Consider the following 21,580-nt stretch of genomic DNA (forward strand, 5'->3'; position numbering starts at 1 on the left):
TCTATGGAGCACATCATGAAGCTCCTTCCAGATGTGCTGTGTAGGAAACATCTGCCGGGAACAGGGGCATTCCTGGAAACACAGCCACGGTTCTTTGCTGTGCACTGACTGCAAAGAGTTTCCAATTAGAACTCCAGGTCATCAAGGCACTGCCAGCAGGCTTTTGGCTGGCTAAGCCTCCAATTTTAATTGAAGTGCCTTTAGCTGCTGATAAAATCTGTCTTTTTAAACAGGCAAACTGCACAGTTCCCGTAGCCAGTTAAATTCAAGTTGGGTTTGCATTCAGGATAATTACATGCAGTTGGATCTAATTGATTTAGTTGAAAAGTGTATTTTATTCACCAAAGTGCTACAAAGTGCAATTATGGCTTTTTTCCATTTCCTATTTCCCCCCTCTTTTTTTATTTTTTTTTTTTCCCCATCATGTTGTTCCTTTCAGAGTAATTAATTTCTAAGGGATAAGGCATGAGAAGAGTTTTCTGGTTGAAAATCGAGGTTCTTCAGAGTTTCCATATATACAGAAAATTAGGTTAAAAACGAAACTTAATTCACATCCATTTTGTACTGCCAGAACCATTCAGTACTGGGTGAAATTTCAAGAAATATATTATAGTAATTTATAAGACAGTAATATCAGTGATCATTGGAGTTTCTCCACCTTCCTATGGAGAAAAAGAAGAAATAAGACCAAGTATATTTTTCAAAGATATTCACTAGTTGAAACATAGTTTTAAAACAAGTTGTTTCCAAGAAAATCATGACAGACTTTAGAAGTATGGAATAATCTCATTATAATACACATAGCAATCATGTATAAATAGAAGTACTAGATAATTTTTGTGAGAGAGTGAAAATAGAGTGAAAATAGAGTGTAGGCATTCTTTAAATCTCATCATATAAAGGAATTACGAGTATTAATGCAATAACATTCTCAATTAAAGAGTTGGATTTTTTAAACTTTTTTTTTAACAGCTCCAGGCTGTTTTTAATTTTCCTTTGGTGTGACTGGGACAATATAACAATATGCCAATATGATGAGAAAGCAATTATTGATCTGCAGTTGCAAAAGCAATATTAAGGGTGAAAAAAGGCTTTTTGAGATGTTCAGCAACAAAAGATAACAAATGCAGGAAAAAAAAAAAAAAAAGTTCTCTAAAGTGTGTATGTTACCAAGAACATTTTCAAATCAGATTTTTCTACCCAAAATGCTCCATCTTCTGTGTATTGTAATCTTTTCAGGACAGAGGTGTTTGGGGAGGTACTCAGGCATCATTCCGAGCACCTCTGCCAGAGCACTGCACACAAGTCTGGTTTTTTAGGAAAAACACAGGATCCTTTCCAATTTGTGTGGCAGGTGATACCAGACCTTGCCCTTGGGATTAGCCTGCTGTAAAGATGGTCAGGGTTTCTCCACCCAAATTTTTTGTGCTGCTGGAGGCGGCCTGGAGTTACACTGTTTATTGCAATGACAAGAAATGATGGCAAAGAAACATTGCAAAGCTGGAATGCAATGTATCAATGATTGCAAAGCTTTTTTCTCGACTATTTCCCCCACTTTGTTTTATGTTTGCCTTTTCTTATCCTAGCAGTCAACTTAGATGTTAATGGAAAACCTATTTAAAAAGCTACTATCCTATGAAGGAAGAAATGAATGCAGTTCTGTGGGAAAGGAAGATTTACCAATCAATTTTTCAAGGAAAACTTCTTCCCTGACATGTAGTAACAAAGGAATGCAATTTTATTACTTGGCCAGACAGTTCAGATTTCTGTTCACTCTCAGAAAACCCCCTTTTTTATAACATTTATAAAACTTTATTACAGACTTATGAGAATAAAATTGGATTTCATAACTCACACAAGATCTTGAGGGACTGGTATCTTAAGCTTTAAAATAATTTTTAAACTTAATGCATCTGTTCTACTAAAATGTGTTTTTCTTCTAATTTCTCTAAAAACTTTAACCATATTATTTCATTCCTTGGACAGGTGAGATTGTCTTTGGCAATCATTTAAAAAGTTATTTAATTTTTTAAAAATCCTATAATTATTTGACAAGTTAGTTGGAATTTACAGACATACTTCTTGTGCACAAATCAGATTTGCAAGTAGGTATCTAAATCTAGGTGGCACAAATATCTCCTCACAAAGGAATTTCTGGAGACTGTTCTTGCAAATTCAGTCTCCTGTGTTATGAAGTTTAATACCAAGAATTAAACTGTATTTTCTAAAACACTTCTCTAAAAGACAAGACTTATTGTAGTTCTAGATTTGAAAAATGGAAGCAAATTAACATGAACGATGTAATTTGCCTGAGACTAAAAAACTTTACTTGTTAAACACAGCCTTCTTTGAAAAGTTAAGAAATATTACAACATCATCTGCATCATATAAAAAATAATTTTAAATTAGATATATTAGGCAAGATCCTCACCAGAGGTAAACTAGAAATGTTCCAGTTAAGTCAACCTCACTATGACTTCAAACCCTGTAATCAAAACCAAATCTGTTTCTTTTGGGGTTGCTTTTTCTGAAATGAGATTTCTGTGTCGTACAGATGCTGGGATCCATTAATTACATTATTCCAAAAATTCCATTCTCTTCAGTTCATCTCTAGGTTCTCTGAAGTAAGTCTGCACAAAACTGGTTATCCAGAGGGGAATGCATAGATTTTTATCTTTAGAATGCATAGCTGAAATAACTTGCTTCCCTGTTTTAAACAGAAATTTAAAATTCAGAGGCATAGTTAGGCCAGGCTCATCCATTTCAGGCTTCCTAAAGAAAACACAGAAACGGCAAAAAATTCTGGGTGAAGATCATTCAGATGGAAAAAAAAAATTTAAAAAGAAAATTAAAAAAGGATTTAAAAAAGAAAAAATAAGGCATTAAGAAGAATATTCTCTAACTTTTCCCTACTGTGTGAAAAATACATACTGAAGGAGTATATGCCCAAAGGTAAGACTAAACACAAGAATTTGGAACACCAAGACACACTTTCCTTAGAGTTGTGGATGTCTGGATGCACCTGCCTGTAACTAGTTTCAGGTAACATCCCTTTTCCCAGCTGCAGTCCAGCAGTCTTATGTAATTTTTTTAGCAAAATTGGCTAATCTTGTATTTCCTTTTTGATTGTGAGTTTTCTCAAACGCATCCATTATCATGAGAAAACAATTTTCCACCTGTGACACAATATATCCTTACACTAAAGACTGAAGATCCAGGACACACTGAGATGGCAAATTTCATCACTGGGGATAACACACACAGATATCCAAACCAGGACTGAAATTGGGCAAGGTTATAGATGAAAGGGTGCCACACACATTAGGAATAAAACTTTCGTGTAGTTTAATGCAGTTTTTAACTTAGGCTTGATAAAGCTTTTCCAAATACACAAAAGACCTGGCTGGAAGCTATGGTTCTCTAGCCTGTATTATTTAGTATGATTGAAGGAGGCATAACTCAATAGTCTAGACATGTATTTTCATTTAAATAGTTTTGATCTCATTATTTGAGATTTTGGTTAAAGTTTTTGGGTTATATTAGGAAGAAAAAAATATCAAAAAGGAACAAATAGGATGTTCTTAAAAGTCACTTTGATTCTATGTTAGATCTCATTATTAAAAGTATGAAAGAGAAATCATTATCCACAGAAAAAAGCTGAATCTGATGCCCACAGTGTTCTATTACAGAGACAGCAGCAAGTGGACAATGATAAGTCTCTGATCTTCATATTATTTTAAGATAATTGAAGTTGATGGGGTTATTCTAATGTAACTGAGAGTGAAGCCTGGACTTTTGAAATATCTATTTAAAAATCATGAGAGTAATTTTAAGATGAGTTTCCATAATGACATATAATTTTGATTATTCCAGAATTGGAATCCCCTGACAGTCAAAAGAAAGATTCACTGACACTTCCCAGGCATAAACCTGTAAACACTGTATAGATGTGGCAGGAGGAAATGTGGCTCCTCGTTGTCCTGCAACCTTTTCAAAACACGTGACTTGGAGGCAGGCGTGGAGATTTCCAAAAACATTTACACCGAACGTATCAAAGTGGTTTCTGTACAGAAAACAGGAGTCACCCACACACATCAAACAACCTTCAAACGGGATGTGCAAACATCAGAGGCAGCTACTGTCCCTGAGGTGTGGGCAGTGAGGACCTTGGCACAGTCATGGGGCTGTGTACATCCTCCGTGTGTTTTATTGACATCAGCTGAGTGGGCTGGAGAGAATGACTCCCTCATTACTCCCCTCATATACAACTTGTTGTCAGTGAGGTTAAATTATGAAGCTGCTTGAAAGCTTTACTGAATCACAGTCCTATAACTTTAATTTTCTTGGGGTGTATTAATTGAACAATATCGTTGCTTAGTGATTTCTTTTTTTCCAAATGACTGTAAATAATAGTGCTGTTTAATGGCAAGAACAATGAAATCTGTCCTTTGTAGAACTTCTTCACAGATTTTACTTTTCTTTCTAGAAGCAGATATATTTAAATCAAGAGAAGGGCTAGTGCACTTTCTCCTATGGGCAAGGCTTTCAAGAATAAAGCAACTATGAATAACAGCATTCTTTTTTTGGATTGGGAAATAATTCAATATCTTGAAATGTGCTATTTTTACATGTTTGCCATCTGACACCTAGAATTACTGCAGGATCTACAAATAACAACTTCCTGTTTCTAAAAGTGTTAAACAATAAAGACTATATGTGGTTGGTGTCTTTGGCACAAAATTCAATTCTCTCTTTTCCTGTCTCGAGTACAGGATTATTAATTCCAGCAATAACTTAATGTGGCACGGATGTAGCCTGTATTTCTGTACTATTGTTAGTTTATGTGTTCTTTATGACATAAACTTCTTTCTTTGGCAGAATCTCCACGGGAGTTTTATTTGCACTTCTTGACTCCTTTGGATACACTGGATTCATGCACCACCTCAAATGGAAAGAAACAACCCATGCCATAAGATACCATGGCTTTTTCTCTTACTTAAATCATAAAAATGATTAATTTACCAGGTTTAAGCAGAAATGGAGCTTTTTTTTATAGTTCCAGCTACTCTGATATAGTGTCTGACCCCATACATCTTTATAAAAAGCCCCTTAATGTTTAGTACATCTATAGATAACAGAGATTCTAACTGCTCTTTGGTTTGTACAGTAGCTTTTATTAAACTATACCTTTTTAGTGGTTCAATTAAAGTAGAACAACTGTTTTAAAGTTTACATTAAAATTTGTTTCTGAAAATAAATGTAGCTTTTTCTGTAGGAAGAAGGGAATGCTCCTAGTCCTAGGTAGCAACAGGAAGTAGGGGAATTGTGCCAATTCCTTCCAGGATTTTTGTTACTTCTTTTATGGTAGTGATGCATGAATAAACAGAGATTGTTTCCTATCCTTTCCATTGCAAACTTCAGAGATTCTATAATTCAGCAGCTTGCAGGAGTGGGCTCAGGAGGAAGACTCCAAGATTCAAAAGGTTAAGAAATTCTTTTTTTTTTTTTTAATGGACTGGTAGGATTCAAGCTGGGTTTATATTGATCATAACACTTGCAAGATTTGCTACAGCATATTAAAAGCTGCAGCTGTTATTAGGGAGACATGAAATGCACTATTGCATTTCTGAAATAGGAAAGTACAAAGTGTGTATCAAAGGAAAGTACAACAGAATGCAAGTATATGTACATAGTCTAAAATACAAGTGTTGGGAAAGAGTATTTGCTACTCTAATATTTCATCTCTGTAAGAACATACACAAAACACCAAGAATGCTTAGCGCCCCTAAGCCCAACAATGTGACCTTTGTGTTCAGAGTCCTTAAAATACAGAATAATGATCATTATAGATTTTTGCCTTATCCTGACATCTAAAACCCTCACAGAAAACACACCAGAGCGGCCTATAATGATAGCACAGAGAACGGACACTTTCAAAAACAACAAGGAGGTACCGCTAGGAGCCAACACTTTTATTTTTCTTTTTTAATTGCTATGTGGTGAACGAGACATCCGCCGCAAGGCTGATGCAGCATTTTAAAAGCCCTTCACACTTAATGATTAATTTTATTTTTATTTTTTTTTTTACTGCTGTAGTAAGCGTATTCCAACTGATACCACACCCAAGAGCACCGAGCGCGGAGACGCAGAAGACACAAACTCTGCGGAGCTCTTTTTGGGAGTGTAGAAGCTGGCTGAGCGCCCACACGAACCGCGGTGGCCGAGCCCCGTAATGTCGCTGTCCCTTCTCCTCTCCCGGCCCCACAGCCGCCTGGGCTCGCCTCAGCACCTTCTCCCCTTTACACCGCGGCTTTATTGCCACACCCCTGCTGTGGGTCTGTGAGCAGCCAGAGCGGCTGGGCAGAGGAGGGCCAGGGAGCAGGGTCACTGCCAGCAAAATGACAAGCCTTTCATCCTGCCCACATCTGCTCCCGCACCATGCTCTGTTAGACCGTCTGGAGAAGCCCCCGTTGATTCAGAGCATGATTTCAGTCATTTCAGGAACCGCTCCCGGCCTTCTCCCTTCCCTCGGGAAAGGTCCGGAAACGCTCTCCGCTCCTCAGGACGCTGATTTGTTGCTGATTTATCCATTTTAATCACCGGGCACGGCCCACCCCTTCATGAGGCCGCCCCAGCGCCGCCAGGTGGCGCCTGAGCGCCGCCCCGCCGGGCCCGTGCGCGCTGGGCAGGGCGGCCCCGTGGGCCCGGGCTGAGCCGCGGAGCCGCGGCGGGACGGGACGGGGCTGAGGGACAGGGCTGAGGGACAGGACAGGGCTGAGGGACAGGGCTGAGGGACAGGGCTGAGGGACGGGACAGGGCTGAGGGACAGGGCTGAGGGACAGGGCTGAGGGACAGGGCTGAGGGACGGGACAGGGCTGAGGGACGGGACGGGGCTGAGGGACGGGACCGGGCTGAGGGACAGGGCTGAGGGACAGGACAGGGCTGAGGGACAGGACAGGGCTGAGGGACGGGACGGGGCTGAGGGACGGGACAGGACTGAGGGACAGGGCTGAGGGACGGGACAGGACTGGGGGACGGGACAGGGCTGAGGGACAGGACTGAGGGATGGGGCTGAGGGACAGGGCTGAGGGACAGGGCTGAGGGACAGGGCTGAGGGACGGGACTGAGGGACGGGACTGAGGGACGGGACAGGGCTGAGGGACAGGACAGGGCTGAGGGACAGGGCTGAGGGACAGGGCTGAGGGACGGGGCTGAGGGACAGGGCTGAGGGACGGGGCTGAGGCACAGGGCTGAGGCACGGGACAGGGCTGAGGCACGGGACAGGGCTGAGGGACGGGACCGGGCTGAGGGACGGGACTGAGGGACGGGGCTGAGGCACAGGGCTGAGGGACGGGACGGGGCTGAGGGACGGGACAGGGCTGAGGGACAGGGCTGAGGGACGGGACAGGGCTGAGGGACGGGACAGGGCTGAGGGACGGGACAGGGCTGAGGGACAGGACAGGGCTGAGGGACGGGACCGGGCTGAGGGAAGGGACAGGGCTGAGGGGCCGGGTTGAGGAACCGGGCCGGGTTGAGGAACCGGGCTGAGGGCCATCGCTACCCCACAGCGGAAAGTGTGCCAGTGAAGGACTTTCTGACCGAGTTAGTTCCCGCTTTATGTGTAGGGCCACTCACTTTTTCCAAATTCCTACAACTTTTGGGTGGGTCGTGGTAAAGATGAACCAGAGGATCGGGATCCGCTGCGTTTGTTTGAGGAAAGGCTTTGCGTTCAGGTGCTGGCGAACACCCCACCGTGCTTGCTCAGATCTTATCCTTAAAGTGCTCCAGCCTCGAGTTCATATATTTCAGTGGCCCCTTCACGACTTGTTAGTTGTGGTTTGGAGGTCTCCGCCAGTCTTAACCGAGTTATTCCCAAGTGCACAAACGCAGCTCGTCTCCTAGGTGGGCACGCGTTTAAAATGATACATGTTTTTTGGCAGGAGCCAGGCGCAGTTAGCTGTTTGGGCCCGTGGGAGCTGCAGGAGCACTTCCCTGGGCTGTGGAAGTGGGAGCGCCATGGACACGGGCAGGCACGCAGCCGGGCAGTAAAGGTTTTATGGTTTGATGTCTTCTTGGACAGAGAACAATATACTCGCATCTTAATATATATGGCTGCACTAAAGGTTCAGTGACTCTGGTTTATTTCAAATGTGAGTTCATTAGCCCCTTTCAATACGGTGAAATAGACAGCAATTGCATTTATTTCTCAGGTGTTGCTTTCGGGGTTGCAATGCTGCAGGGCACAGATGGGCTGAGGCATTGGATGTGGGTTGGAATATTCATGCATCAAATACTACTGAAATACTGCTTTTCAGAGGAAGTGGCCTCCTTCCAAATGACTGTGCCTTTTGGTGTGATGCCATTTTTTAAGAATTTTTTTTTTTTCCCCCTCAAAAAGAAACCAAACCCACCTACTTTTGATGTGAGCCTTTTCTAAAAATGATGCCTTTAGGGTTGGGTATGGCTCTGTCATAATCAGCAAACACAGGACAAGATTATGCCTTTGGGGCTTAAGGACTGCCCTTAACTTGCAAGGCAGGTTGCTCAGGCAGACATTCTCTTTTTACAAGATATTCAGGCACTCCATTTTCTTAATATGTTTTCTCTTTTCTCTGCCTGTTATAGGAAACAGTCTGCAATTTGTGTCTGTGGAGTGCTCTCCATTGAGTCAAGCATGATCTGGGTTTTGATGTAGAGTTTCTAGTCAACTGAACATATGTGAATATATATGGCTAAATTGTTTTGACTTGCTGAAGTTGACAGTAGGTGTTCTCAAATTGCTCTTTATTTGGTGTAATGAGATCTTTCTTTGCTCTCTTTGCCTTTCAGGCACACCAAAGTTATTAACCGGGGGAAATTATATCCCCACCATGTGATTTCTTTAAAAATCATCCAGCCAAGGAAGTCACTCTTCTTCTGGTAATAAGGAGTACGTCATCTGATGTTCTTTTCATAAGACTAATTTAACTGCTTGAGGGGAGATGGGCTGCTTTAAAAACAACTACTTTAATTAGCATTAAATGGTCTGAATTTAAGTGTTGTGGGGGGAGAACCTCATTGGTAATGAGATAAATTTTAGATTGACCATATAAACACACCTTGCATGTATTTAAGTTTTCTGTTTATTCAGTTTTCATGTACACAAACTCTGGATCAGATGAGCTACTGGAATGGAGCACAGCTGTGCTGACAAGGAAAGGGCTGTGCCCGCTTGTGCCAGCTGAACATGTGTCCCCTCTGTGGTCACACTTACATGTGATTTGTTTTGAAATGGAGGATGGGATGGCTGCTTGGTCAGATACAGGACTTACTGTCAGAAATGCAAATTTTCATTTCTGCCCTGGTCCTGACTTCTTGTGGAACCTGAAGCAAGCACATAGTTCCCTTACTTTTTGTATAAAAATTCAGTATTTTTAAGTTTAATTCAGTGATACACAGGATGGGGTAAATACTTAGATTAGTTGGCCTGCAGTGTCAGTCAGAGTGTGAAAATAAATACCTTTTTAAGCTGTGAGCCAGTTCCTCAGCCAGGTTAAGTTGAAATGGTTTCCCTAAACTCCTGGAGATATCAGGGTAGGTTCTTATGATCTGAAAGCTTGATCCATGTGCCTCTTGGGAGGTCTTCTGGAGTTCAGCCTTTACACAAATATCAGGATTTGCATATTGGAGATGCTGTAAAGGAAGGAAGGAATGAAAAGGAAGGAATCTGTAAATGTTACTTATTAATGATCTCTATTATTAGAAGGAAAATAGCTTGTGTTAAATTTTTCAAATTGGCAGTGCATTTAAAGCTGAAGCAAATTTGATTCTGCTGGCTGCACAGAAGTGAAATAGGTCATCATCACTGCTATGGTGGGCTTTTTTCCTTCTTTGCTTTGACAACACTTTGCAAAGCTTGAGAAGAAAAATTACACACAGCTGTAGTATACCTACTTTAATTAAAGAAAAATCTAAGTCTGTATAATGTAAGGGAAGGAAATAATAAAGGTGGGGAACCATGAAAATATCTGCAGGCTACTTGGCTTTGGTAAAATTGCTTTGCGTTGAAAGTATATACTGTACTTGCCCAGTAGAATGTAAAATATTATTTATTTACTCTGTGATGAGGGCTGACCCACTTATTTCTGTCCCATATTAAATGGTAAGGGGCATGAACACTATCTCCAGGTTAATATTTCACTGTTCTCCAAGTCTTTTTGTCCTTGTCAAATATTACACAGCTTCTGTGTATGGCTGAGCTTTTCTTGCTAGATGTGGTTAGGAGAGAAAATTAGTTTTGGCCCACGCCATGCAGACCTCCAAAAGAAAAGGCCTGAGGGGGAGATTTTATTTAGTAACCCTTTACACCCCTGCACAGCCATCAAGTGCTTCAGCACAGCCCCAGATGCCTTTGTGCAGCTGTGAAAGGCACCGGTGGTGTGCAGAGGACAGCTCAGCTCCCACAGCAGCACGACCCTCGAGCCCTGCACTGGCAGAGCCCGCTGAGAGTCTGTGCAGCACTTCTGCCCTGGGGCTGGGCTGGAATCACACGCTGCAGGTGTCTGCACAGCCCTTGGGGGTTTTGCCTGTCACACGTTTATCCAGCTCAGGGTAACCAGCTCCTGTTTTATAATCCCTCCAGGAATGGATGGGTGTAGAGTATGGGTGCCAGTCAGCAGAGCGTTGCTTCAAGCTCTGTGCACAGAGCACCTGTCTTCTATTTCCTAGGTTACTCATATCCTCTGCTAATTCTTTATATGGGATGGGTCAATTGCTTTTCAGTCCCTGTGACCAACAAAGGGTGTCTGGGTGACAGAGTAATGGAGTTCATTTGTTTCACAGAAATGTGGTGCCTCTTACCAATACGGGCTCCTGATGCACAAACGTCACGATATTAGGAGAGAATAATAAAAGAGGATGAGTGCATTCCATTTTCATGCAGACTGGTGGGTTGTGGCACTCAGCTTTGGGATATCAGTGTTGGGATACACGTAGGAAGATGTTGTTCCCAGACATCTTGTCTCTAGGCAGATATCCACATTAAATAAGGAATAATATTGTCCCCAGGAGGGACAATAAGGTGGAAACTGCAAGTCTATGCCAGGTAATAAAAGCATGTAAACTATGCTATTTGATACTTGGAGTGAATCCAATTTGGTTTTCCCCCACTGGACTGAAGATGATGAGAAGTGGTGAGCCTGGTTCTGTTCCTCCACTACAAAGTTTTAGATAAATATCTCCACACAGCTTAACTCCAGGGGCAGGTTTTCTTTCCCTACTTTGTTCTTTGTGTAGGCAATTTGCAATGCTCTCTGACATTTTACTGGAACTTCTATGGCTTTTCTTTCATCAGTATGTATTTTGTAACTTACAGTGTTCTCCTTTTCCTCTTCTACATCCTCTAGAAATTAAGCATTTGTGTTTGCTAGACCTTTTGCTAAATATTGGTTGCCTTCTGTCACAGGAGAACGTTGGGTGAAAAGAAAACTACTTTGTCCCTGTGCTTTCTCCTATGTTGTGCCATTTTGTTCTGCTGGACAAACGATCTTTGATTTAGTGGGGTTGAAGTATGAGTTCATAATAGATTATCTGTCACTGGACCAAATCAATCATGGTTAACAGTGTATTGACAGGGCATACAGCAACTATCCTTGACCTGAGGTTTAAAGTACCTGTTGTCAACATCATGTGGTTCTTGCCCCTGCTTGGCATGAACTTTGAGGCAGAATATTTTTTATCAGCTCTTTTATTATAACATATGTACTAGTTTTGTCTCTGACCCTTTTTTTCCCTTTTTAACTAATATAGGCCTCCCTTTTCATTTGTGTAGCACAGAAGAACCCGGCCAGGCAGTGCTCAAGAGTTTTAAAAATAAAAGAGAGAGAACCTCTTTTGATTTAAATAGAAGCCAGCCTTTGAACGCTGAGATAAGGCTGAGATTTTCATTGTAGTTAGGCTGCCATTTAATAGCCCAGGCCAGGATGTTTTACATATTCATTTGTGGTACCTGTTTTTGGAGGGAAAGTATGGAATTATTTTTGTCCATTATGGAAACTCTTTTGCTCCTTTACTCACTTTAAGCATTTATGTTTCAGTGGTTTTTTTCCCAGAGCCCTAGGCACTTGTAACAGCATCATTTAATGTTATAACCAAATGTTCCTGTTGTGTAGCAGGTGTAGCATCAGAGCTGCAGTAGTTCCTGTGGGAGAAGGAGTCCTTTTCCTCCCCAGTGAGAGTGTTTTGGTATTTACCCCATGCTCCTGGGGCCAGACAGAATTGTTCCTCTGGGCCGTGCTGGAGAGGTGAGATTCTCTTGTTCCCAGTGATGATGGTGCTTGTCTGACTTCAGAGATCCCTAGGGTGATTTAAGCATGTGAACACCCCTGCTGAACTTAGCTAAGTTCAATGTGTGCTTAAATGCTGTGCTAAAGTAGGAGCTTCTTTTGGGTCCCCATGTATCTTTAGTAAGATGAAAGGGTGATGTGGAATAAATAAAGTAATTACTGCCAAGTGAAAAATAAAAGACTTGGAGGAGTATTATTGGTGTACTTTGCTACTTCAGGAGCAATGTATTTGGTCAGCTTCCAGGCAAGCAGGGGTCTTTGCTGTAGTTTGGCTTGTGGTTTATAGACAAATGAAAATACATTTTGCCTATGAACAATGGTGCTAAACCTTCATCTTATCCTCTCAGAACATCCGTATATTGACACAAGAATGACCCAGCTTCTAGCAGAATGGATTTTTCCTCATTGTTCCCTATTTTGTTTTATGGAAATGGGGGATGTTTAGCCTGGAGAAAAGGAGGCTGAGGGGAGACCTCATTGTTCTCTACAACTGCTTGAAAGGAGGTTTTGATGATTTGAGTGTTGGTCTCTTCTCACAGGTAACAAGTGAGATAGCCTCAAGTTGTACCCAGGGAGGTTTAGATTGGGTAGTGGGAAAAATTTCTTCACAGAAAGGGGTGTAGAATATTGAAATAGACTTCCTGGGGAAGTAGAGGAGTCACCATCCCTGGAGGTGTTAAAAAATCATGTAGGTGTGTCACTTGAGGGCATGGTTTAATGGTGAACAGGATGGTGGGTTTCTCTTAAAGATAGTAGTCTTTCCCAACATGAGGGATTCTGTGATTCTACCCAAATGCTTTCTTGCATTGTCTCCTAATCCAGACACCCCAAATGCCTTCTGTTTGCATAAATAATGATATGCTAATATATTTCATGCTCCTTATCTCCCAAACAGGGGTTTTTTTGAAGGGGAAGGAGAAATGTTTTCCTCTGTGGACCAGCCTGTAAATACATGCTGTTGGCAAGACTGAGGTGGTAACTTGCTTCCTGTTTGGGTCAGAAGTGAGGAGGTTTAATGGTGAATCTTAGCTCCTGCTCTTCTGTATTTGTTCCTTTTTCCTGTTTGATCTATGCAAGAAGCTCAAAGTGGGATCATGGTGCTTATCGCAAGCTGCCTGGGAGAACACGAAATTGTGTTCTCAAGTTGCTAATCAGTTTAATCCTCACAGCAAAGGCACAGCCAGGCACTGGAGGGTCGATCTCCACCCTTTCTGCTGCTCCTGTTGGCAGTCCCATTCCTGCTCCATCCCCTGGCAGAAGGTGACACCGTGCCCAGGACACTGACCTGGGGGTGGGGGAGTGCCCAGTGCTGAGTGACCACATCGTGGTTTGCATCTGTACCCCCACAGCGTGGCTCAGATCTCCAGGGCCCGGCTTCCTACTGCTGTGAAAACAGGTGGAAGCTCTCCGAGCTTTTCTCACAGCTTGAAAATGTGGAGATGTGAAATACATTTTGTACCCACAGGTATTGCTGATTTACTGGTTTTTGTGGGAATTCTTGCATGCATGCAAAAGGGTAATTACGTGAACCATATTCCTGAAAAGCTTCAGACATAATTCTTAGGGGAAACAATATCAGGCAATATCAGTTGCTTTGTATGTAGACATCTAAACAATAGATCATGCTTTAAGAGGATCATGTATTGCAAAACTGCAGGGTTCCAGCAGATTTATTTCTTGGGACAAAGCTTGGAATTAAGTAATTCTGTGTCCTCCTGCGTTTTTCATTATATAAGTGCTCAGCTTCTGCAGACAAAACTTTAAGGAACTTCGAGCATCATCATACAAAGATTTTAGACTATCCTTTTGCCAAAAACTCCTAGTGAATGAATGAATTCAAAAGAAAATATCTTTCATCGTGATGACCTGTAGTCAAGCATAGAAAAGTTGAACTGAAAACACAGGCAGAGAAACTGCATTTTGCACACTTTATATTCTTCTCATGGTGAGAATTTGAAGATACCCATCTGTTTGATTTTTTTTTTCCTTTAGCTAGATTGTGATATCCACATATTTATTCCTCATGTCCAGTCCAGCAGAACTGAAATATAGACCTGGCTCTGTGTGAGAGCTGTGATGGATTTTATAACTGTGTTGCAAAGTTTCACATTTCTATGTGCCAGACCAGGGAACTACATCTCCATTTCAGAAAAAATATGAGCTCACAGTGTGCCTAGTGTGTGATTTGTGTGCCAGTCACACCTCTCATCACCGTGTTCAGCACACATGCAATGCACTCCTGTATTTTGCTTGGCTCAAGTCTGAGGAAAGTGAGGTTACAAGAAAGTGTTTAAAGTTTTTATTCATGCATTTATTATGGTGCAGTATTGGATAATCACGTGCAGGAGCCCAAATGTGAAAACAGTTTTGAGACGTCCAAATGCTACAGCAACAACATAGAGATGGAGCTCAAGAGGAGAGCCCTGATCGTTGTTTATAGTAAATATGAAACAAATAAACAGCTATTGGAGGACAAACAGGTGATATTGTCAGGAATGGTACTGACCTTTGTTTTGCTTTGGACAAAATAATGAAGTCCTCATTTCCTAACATCTGTGTAAAACAAAGACTGAACTGGTATAAAATGCACGGGTCTGACCTCACTACTTCTTTACAGTGACATAGCCTGATACTTTTTATCCTCTCTTCCTTTAACAGAGATGGTTATGGTAATGATACAAGTAAGGTGGATGCAGGATGTTTTAAATTTTCAGAGAAAATGTTTTTAATGTTACTTTTTAATGTAACAGTCAAACGGCTACTTCTTCTCCTTGCTATGAAGGTAAATGAGAGCCTGGTGAAGGTTTCAGGAGAGAGAGGAAGAAGTGGATGTTTTGTATAAATAACACCATTGGCTGGGTTGAGTACAGAGGTGGTGGAAGTGCACACAGAGTCACAGCAGGGCATGAGCAGAAGACAAAAAGCAAGTGTTTCAAGGAATTACAATTTTTTGTTATGGGATTTTTTTAGATGCTATCAAAGGTTTTGGCACCAGTTGCTGTTGTAAGGAGGATGGTGTGTTAGGTCACAGATTTAACCCAGAATTTATCTATTTCTTTTAATACTGGAGATATCCAAGATCTGAAGTATCAGCTCTATTTTTCAGTTATTTGCTTTTCAGCATTTCCTCGTCACTGATGACCTGTTCTACTGTTGGTTCCCTTGTTGTCCATTCACTAACAATCTCACAAAAGACCTCAACCTCATTTTCTTAGTGAATTCTGTGATTGCTGAACTTCATCTATGTATGAAATGCTGATGCATCTCCTTCCCTTCACTCCAACTCTGTTTGTTCCTTCAATGACATTCATTGTCACACCACCTCTTCCAGCCACCAGCATTTCTCATTTGAAGAGTTCTGAGCATCCTCACCAGCTCATATGTCAGGATTTGAGTTTGACCATGGACCAACTCCTTTCCCAATAGCTTACCTGCAGGTTTCTGTTTCCATACAGTCCCTTTTGGTTTTTCCAGATGTTTGAAAATTGCTGAAGGAAAACATTCAGCAGAATCAAAGTTTGTTAAACTTTGCTCAATTGAAATGTTTGTTGAGCACAAAAGAAGTGAGATTGCCAAAGGCATGAAAAAGTGCTGAACCTTCTCAGACTTAGGGTGGTACTGAAATGCTGCTCCTTTATGATCTTTGGGGTTTGTGGGGGAGAGGTTTGGATTGTTGGGAGATTTTGTGGTTTGGTTTGGCTTTGGGGGTATGGTGATACTCTTCTGATCCTGAAGGAGCCACCAGCTGATGTTCTCAGAGTTTCTTTCTGGTTTCTGACCTAGAAAGGTGACTCCTTAATTGAGTAGATGTGCACGGGACAGGGAGGACTGCAATGAATGTGGTGAGCAAAAGGAACCAAAGCGCCATCAGTCAAGGGTCAGAGGAACTGAGCTGGGAGGACCTTGCTGTACATCTCTGAGTGCATGGCCTCACTGCCTGCTAAGGCACTGCCTCAGAGGCCAGGGGAGCTCGTGGGAGACCATCACTGCTGCTGCATGCTCAGCTGCTCAGCCTCACCCATTGTTTCAAGGACCTGTGGGCTTGGGGTTTTTATTTTGTGTTACTTCAATGCTGCTGTTCTGCTGTGGTTGAGAATTCTTCACGATTAACACCCTCTGAAGTTTTCCAAGCGCGGTGGTTTTCCAAGCTGGTTACATAGAAGCAATCTGGGCTGCTGCGCTTCCTGGCATAAGGTCTACTAGTGGAGAGCTGTGAGAAGATGAGAGAAGGCTTTGGGGTCTTTCCTTTTTCTGTGGTGGTGAAATGCCATGGCTTTCAATAACTTCAGTTCCAGCTGGGTCACTGGGATTCTGAACTATGTACTTCAGCATAGTTTATGGATTTTAAACCTGTCACATTGTACTTTTATTATAGATATGGTCTTGCACTTGCAAGCTGTTTTCTTGATCTTTTGCCAGCAAGGCTTTTGTAGCAGTCCTTGGAAGATATACTGTAGCAGCTCCCTTTTATAATATCTATCATTAACACCTCTTTGGCATCTTGAAGAATTTCTTCTTTGCTGGAGATTGGAGCAGTTGATTAAGCAGCCTTTTGCTGTCCTCAGGCAATTTCTCAGTTTTCCACCTTGTTTCAAATCTACCTTTCTAGCAAAGGTCCTGGAAAAAGGTTGTGGTAGGGCAACTGCAGCCCTTACCTTCATGGTAATAATAAAGTGTTTGAAAAATTTCAATCAGGCCAAAGCAGAGAGACAGCTTTAATGAGGATTTGTAGTGACCTTCTGTTTCATAGTAGGTGGATTCTGGCACACTGTCGATTTTAATTCTTACTGATCTTCCTGTGGCTTTTGATACCAGAGATCATAAGTTTCTCTTAAAATACCTGTAGAAGCTCCTGAGCCCTGTGGGCTCCGTTCTGACATTGCTTCATTAGTATTTACCTCAGTGGTGCCAGTTTGTCACTGTAAATATCTCATCTTCTGATATTGCCCCTGTGAACTGCCAGGTTCCCCAGGGCTATGAATTGGGCGGGTCCCTGGGATTCCTCTATGTATATGGGAACTGCAGCTTGCATTCTCAAAACTTGTACACATTATAATGACCTACAGGAAGGGCTTGGGCATGTTTATAGCTTACAACTGTGCATGTGACAACAGAACTTGCCTGCCCAAGTGCAGACTGTAAAATGTTGCAAAAGTAAATGCAACAAAAATAGGGTTCTGGTTGCCTATTATCTCATTTTGATTGAATCACACAGTTTTGGTTTTGTTTTCTTAAATTATTCTAGGCGTGGGGATGAGAATTAGTCTGTTTCTGGTTAGTCATGTAATGCTGGGGAGGTATTTCTGGGTGCCAGTAGCCAGCAGAGGCTGGCTGCTGTTACTGGTTTGGGTAATAGTAAGACTTGCTGATGAAAAATCAGAAACTTACAACTAAATCATCAACTTTTCTTGTCTAGCACTTATGGACCATGTGTTAGAGGCATCTGCCCAATCCTTTAGAAAAATTAAAAATTTTAGATGTGACACCTTTATTTCATGTATAGAGGGAACTTTTTAAATAGTTAATCTGATGTTCTTATTCCTTTTTTTTTCCTAACTTCTAGTTATTTTTGTAGTGACCTGAGGTAATCTTGTATTGAATGTATCAATAAATAAATAGCTACCACTGGGCTAGATATCGTGACTGTGGGGTTTTATTGGTGGAGACAAAGAATACACCTGTGACATGATTAATTTTACCAAAAGAAGGCTTCTACAGATTAAATCCTTTGCTTTAGTGAAGGAACTATAGTTTGGAGGATGGGAGTCCATACAAGGTTATGGTTTAAAGAGACATAGGCTAGGCAGGAAAAGGCACAAAAAAGCAGAATGTGAAGGAACCCACAAGCCTGTGTGTGCAATGCTCGGTGTCACAGACCTTTGAGCAGCACTACTGGTGCTAATCTTGCCCAGCCAGGGACTGCAGCACATCTGTAGGAGGCTGCTTTGAGGACTGGGTTAATAAAGTGGCTGGACTCCCTTCATTTGGGGATACTTTTGAGCATGAGGAAGAGACATGGGGGAATTGGCTCCCTGAAGGGCTGCTGTGTTGCACTGCAGTGTCCAGAAAGTGGGAGGAGCTCTGCCACGACTTCTTTTTGCCTGTGCCACACAGGCAGTGCTTTCATAACAGGGCGTGTGTGAGCTCCTGGTTCGTGCTTTCCATTCAATTAAACCGTCCCTCTTAGGAGCAGAGCTAGTTAGTAATTTACTCTCTGATTCAGGGTATATATCCTCAAACTGAACTCGTCTGTTGGGATCATATCTCACTTTGAAATGATTTTTAAGTTCTCTTATTCACAACCCTTGTGGATTTAGCTTGTGGGAGCTAAATCTGACAGGGATTATGAATTGGAGTCCACCACCACCACAGTTCACAGTCCAGGGTATTAAAGTGAACTGAAATCAATAGTGGTTTATATTATAATGTGCCTGCCTCTGAACTGGAAACTGAAGAATGGACACATCACCTGGATGTGCCTCTGCAGCTTTCAGCAGAGGGTGAGGTGGCAAATAACAAGGAAGTTGAACTTTGCTTAATAGGATTTGGAACATCTCACAGGGAAATGCTCTTTTTTGACAGCTTGCATGACTGTTTTCTTCTGTATGTGTTTTGATTTGTATTTTGTTTGCATGTATTTCTAATTTATGAAGTTTCTTCAAATTTTGTAATTTCATACATTTTTGCCCCTTATCTCAAATTATGATCAGCTGTAATTATCATACTGTTTTCCTAAGTACAAATGAAAATGCAAACTAAAACCAAGACAACAGCCCTCCTATTCCACATGGGACAATTTCTGTGTTTAATACCCTGCTTCAAGTCAGTTATTATTCAGCTCTTATCTGTGTAATTCACTGTTCTGTCTCCACCAGCGGTCAGAAAGGACAAGGCAGCAGTTTACTTAAATACACATCTAGAAATTGTTTAATGATTTCAAATTACTTTGGCCGTTTCTAGTTTTATCTAGCTGGCTTTTTATTCCTTGTTGTCTAATTAAATCCAAAGAAATTGTAGTATCTGATGCTTTTGTTTAAAAAAAAAAAAAAAAAAAAAAAAAAAAGCCATATTTGCTGGTAGAACATTATCAGATTAAAAGAATGGATTAGTAATTTCATTAGATTTGAAATAGTCTGCAAACCAGTGCTGCTTCTTCTCTGAGTTCTCTTAAAGTGTGATAATCTGTAAATGTTGTTCCTACGTAACAGCACTTTCATAATGTTGTAAACGGGCCAGGAGACCTGCTCCTTTGAAAAGCCTTTATTAGTCAGCTCTTTAAAGGGGGAACTCGAGGGGTCGCCTGCGCCGCCGCTGCTCCTGTCGCCGCCCTCGCTCCTGTCGCCGCTGAGGATCAGGTGTCAGGCGAATCTGCTGCTCTCGCCGCAGCAGAGTCGGGAGGCTCCGATCTCGCGGAAATTCCCGGCAACCCAACTGGGCTCGTGTGGTCTAGGGGTGTCACTTCTTCCCAGTCCCTTTGTGGTCGTGGCGAGGCGGCAGAAGCAGAATTCAGTCTTTAGGTAGCTGAGGGTCTTCTCGGTGTTGTAGTGCCTCCCTTTTTACCTGGATTTGGTGCTGGGTCGCGGCTTTTGGGTCCGTTTGCCGGCAACTGTACTTCGGTTTTGGAGCGGTGCACCATGGAAGTCCTTGGATTTTCCTATTAGGCGGGGCCGGCAGTTCGAGGAGCCGGCAGGGAACGGCGACAGCCTAGCCCGACGGAAGGGGGGGGGGGGGACCCCGGGGTTTTAGAGGGGGTATACAACTTGGAATAAGATGTTTGAGGGTACAAACTTTGGTACAAACAGCTTAACAGACCGGTTTACAACTGGCATAATATTTGAAACAGTACAACTTTTTAACAAATGACAGACTGTGTAAGAAAATGGGAATCTCTTACATTTTATTCATATCAGTCCCCCCTCTATTTCTTTGATCGGGCCTTTGCCCGCATCAATTGGCAGTTTTTGATTCATGGGAGTATATCTTTTTTAATTTCTGGTATTGGTTATATATTCTTTTGGCTTTATTCAGTTCTTCAGTTTGGGGTTCTAGTTTTATTTCAGTAGGTTTGGGGCTTGCTTGAATGGTTGCAGTTCGAATTAAATAGGGAAATATGCAGGGAAGGAGTAGAAAGCTGGCAAGGATGCTTAAATAAGTCAATAGGTAAGTTTTTATTAAGGGGTTCATCAATTTCATTCAGTGGCTTTTCTTTTATTAAATTTGCAACTCCCTTTGGATTGTCTAATTTTTTTTTTTTTTTTTTTTTTTTTTGGTAAAACAATTCTCTTATAGGGCACTCTCTCGTTAGGTGCTGCATAAACGTTGCAGCAATTTTTGCCATCCAATATTGTTTTTTTTATTTTTTACTTGGGTTATATTAAAACACGTGGGACTCACATGAGTGTGAACTCTTATAAGGGACTGCAGATTCTCTTCATCATAGATGAGATGGTAGCCCCTAGAGCATGTTCCTTTGGCATGTTTGCTTATTAATGGGACTATAATTAGTCCTCCCAAGAGTCCAGTATGAACCATTATCTCGATCTCACCTGGTCTTGCCTCTTGGGTTAGGGAAGTGGGATAGTCATTCTTAGAGCATGCTCCTTTGGTGGGTTTGCTCATCAATAGGACTATAATTAGTCCTCCCAAGAGTCCAGTATGAACCATTATCTCGATCTCACCTGGTCTTGCCTCTTGGGTTGGGAAGTTATTTAGCTGGCCTTATGGAGTTTCTTTCAGTGTGCCCCCACTTGTTCAGTTTTTGATTAGGCTTTCTGTGGTGTGCCCTATAAGAGATCTGTAATGATATTATTATCACAACCTTTTTAAAACAGCTTAACACTTAGAACAACTTACAGAGAACATTTTTAAATGACAGTTTTTGATAACAACTTGGAAAGATTTTGAACAACGGGTTTTTTGTTGGTTTTTTTTGGTTTTTTTGTTTGTTTGTTTGTTTGTTTGTTTCTAATTGGGCTTTGGTTGTCTTTTGAAGGTTATTTTAAGTGTGTCTGGGTCTCTAATGGTGGTCTATTTGGAGGGAGTCTTTGCTGGGGTATCAGAGTCACTGGGAAGTGGCAATGGTTTTTTTATTCGGGATAGTTGTGTATGGTGAAGCCCCTATGTCTGACCTTGGTCGAACTCAGATTTTCAAGAGTGCTAGGGGCAAACATTTTAGCCAATTCATTCCAGTTTTTGTTATTAATTTAGTCAATACATTTTTGAAGGTTTTATTTATTCTCTCAATTCTTCTTGAGCTT

This window comes from Sylvia atricapilla, chromosome 6, assembly GCF_009819655.1.
Source record: "Sylvia atricapilla isolate bSylAtr1 chromosome 6, bSylAtr1.pri, whole genome shotgun sequence".
In the NCBI taxonomy this organism is placed as follows: domain Eukaryota; kingdom Metazoa; phylum Chordata; class Aves; order Passeriformes; family Sylviidae; genus Sylvia; species Sylvia atricapilla.